This window comes from Aplidium turbinatum, chromosome 3 (assembly GCF_918807975.1).
Source record: "Aplidium turbinatum chromosome 3, kaAplTurb1.1, whole genome shotgun sequence".
NCBI classification, from domain to species: Eukaryota; Metazoa; Chordata; class Ascidiacea; order Aplousobranchia; family Polyclinidae; genus Aplidium; species Aplidium turbinatum.
In genome coordinates, this window is record NC_137474.1 from 47,686,479 (window position 1) to 47,688,978 (window position 2,500).

A 2,500-nucleotide genomic window follows, 5' to 3' on the forward strand; every position below is an offset into this window, starting at 1 on the left:
CAGGTCTGTGATGCCCTTAGATGTTCGGGGCCGCACGCGCGCTACACTGGTCGGATCAGCCGGAGCCTCTTCGCTCGAGATCCCGGCTCGAAAGGGCCGGGAAATCCGGCAACCCCGACCGTGCTCGGGATAGGGAATTGCAATTGTTTCCCTCGAACGAGGAATTCCCAGTAGGCGCGAGTCATCAGCTCGCGTCGATTACGTCCCTGCCCTTTGTACACACCGCCCGTCGCTACTACCGATCGAGCGTTTTAGTGAGGTCCTCGCATCGGCTTGGCGCCGGCCTTCGCGGGTCGGCGGCTCGTCGAGAAGACGATCGAACTTGATCGCTTAGAGGAAGTAAAAGTCGTAACAAGGTTTCCGTAGGTGAACCTGCGGAAGGATCATTACCTGAACACCTCTTCGAAGGAACGTTTTGAGCCTCGGTCGGCCCGTCTTGAGACGGCGCAGGCCCGGCGAGCACCGGAGCGACGAAAGCGCGGCTCGAGTGCCCCGGAACGGGGCTCGAAGCGTCGGAGGCCGACCGCTCGACCGGCGACGCCATAGCTACGAGACGAGCGACTTCGGAAAAAGAAAGCAGAGCTATCGCTCCTGGCGGTGGATCACTCGGCTCGCGAGTCGATGAAGGACGCAGCCAGCTGCGAGAATTGATGTGAATTGCAGAACACATTGAGCGTCGACGATCCGAACGCGAATTGCGGCCTCGGGTTAATCCCTTGACCGCGCCCGCCTCAGGGTCTCACCGAACGAACGTGCCCAGCAGTAGACGCCCTGGTGCGGGTCGGCGACCGAACGCCGCCGTCCCGTCAAAGCGAGGCCGAGCGCGCGCTGCCGCGGCGCCGATCACGGACGAGAAAGCGCGAAGCGGCGCCGCTCGGCCAGGAAAAAGGAAAGAAACGCGACCTGAGGTCGGACGAGAGCACCCGCCGAATTTAAGCATATTACTAAGCGGAGGAAAAGAAACTAACGAGGATTCCCTCAGTAACGGCGAGTGAAGCGGGACCGTCGAGCCCAGCGCCGAATCTGGCCGCTTTCGGAGCGGTCCGACCTGTGGCGTACAGACCCGGGCGCGCGGGCGAGCGCCGGCCGGCCCGAGTCCCCCTGATCGAGGCCGTCGCCCGCGGAGGGTGTCAGGCCCGTGGCGGTCGGACGGCGCGCGCCCACGCCCGAGCGGTCTCGGAGTCGGGTTGTTTGGGAATGCAGCCCGAAGCGGGTGGTAGACTCCATCTAAGGCTGAATACGGTCGCGAGACCGACAGCGAACAAGTACCGCGAGGGAAAGTTGAAAAGCACTCTGAAGAGAGAGTTAAACAGTACGTGAAACCGTCCGGAGGCAAACGCGCGGGCCCTGCGAGGCCGTCCGGCGCTTCAGCTCGGCCGACTGCGAAGACGGCCGAGCGCACTGCGCCGGGCGGCGGGCCGCGACCGCTTCCGGGGCGGCCGGAGGCGGCGCCGAACGCAGCGGGCCCCCTCGGGGGTTCGCGGCGGCGCCGACCGGGCCCGTCCCGGGAGCGAGGAGGATCGCCGCGCCGACCCCCCCTTCGAGGGGGGCCGACCCTACGCCGGCTCGGCTCCGGGCCGCCGGCCGGCCGCTGTCCTCAGCGGTCGCGCCGAGCGACGCCCGCCGTCCGGCCGGCGAGGGATCGACAGGCGCCCGGGGTCCGCGGCAGCGCGAGGTCGCCCGCGCGACCCGTCTTGAAACACGGACCAAGGAGTCTGACGCCCGTGCGAGCCGCGGGGAAGACGCGAAACCCGCGGGCGCAGCGAAGACGAAGCGGCGTCCTGCTTGCAGAGGCGCCGCGAGGCGGGATCCCGCCGCCTCCCGGGGCGACGGGAGCACCGCCGGCGGGGCCGCGCCCTGAAAGGGCCGGCTCCGGCAAGAGCACGGTCGTCGGGACCCGAAAGATGGTGAACTATGCCTGAAGAGGTTGAAGCCAGAGGAAACTCTGGTGGAGGGCCGTAGCGATTCTGACGTGCAAATCGATCGTCCGACCTGGGCGTAGGGGCGAAAGACTAATCGAACCATCTAGTAGCTGGTTCCCTCCGAAGTTTCCCTCAGGATAGCTGGCACTCATCACGCAGTTTTATCTGGTAAAGCGAATGACTAGAGGAATCCGGGGCCGAAACGGCCTCGACCTATTCTCAAACTTTAAATCGGTAAGAACCGGCGGTTGCTCGCTTTGAACCGACCGGAAAACTATTTGAATCGAAGGGCGCCGAGTGGGCCGCTCTTGGTAAGCAGGACTGGCGATGCGGGATGAACCGAACGCGGTGCTAAGGCGCCCGACGCGACGCTCATCAGAGCCCACGAAAGGTGTCGGTCGATCCAGACAGCAGGACGGTGGCCATGGAAGTCGGAAACCGCCAAGGAGTGTGTAACAACCCACCTGCCGAATCGATCGGCCCTGAAAATGGATGGCGCTCGAGCGTCGGGCCTATGCCCCGCCTCGATCGGGCGCGACGCGAGATCGAGAGTAGGAGGGCGCGGCGGCAGGCGTCGA

General features: G+C 65.5%; 2 non-coding genes and 1 pseudogene across 2 annotated transcripts in view; all 3 read left to right on the forward strand.

Moving 5' to 3' along the window:
• Window positions 1-389, forward strand: part of LOC145767694 (small subunit ribosomal RNA) — a 1,961-nt pseudogene extending 1,572 nt beyond the window's left edge.
• Window positions 390-586: 197 nt separating this feature from the next.
• On the forward strand, window positions 587-740 carry LOC145767665 (5.8S ribosomal RNA). The gene has a single exon (XR_014288834.1). It is a non-coding gene; the product is annotated as a 5.8S ribosomal RNA (ribosomal RNA).
• A 159-nt stretch (window positions 741-899) lies between these two features.
• Window positions 900-2,500, forward strand: part of LOC145767709 (large subunit ribosomal RNA) — a 3,727-nt gene continuing 2,126 nt past the window's right edge. Inside the window, exon 1 of the ribosomal RNA XR_014288863.1 lies at window positions 900-2,500. This exon is cut by the window's right edge and continues 2,126 nt beyond it. This is a non-coding gene — a ribosomal RNA (large subunit ribosomal RNA).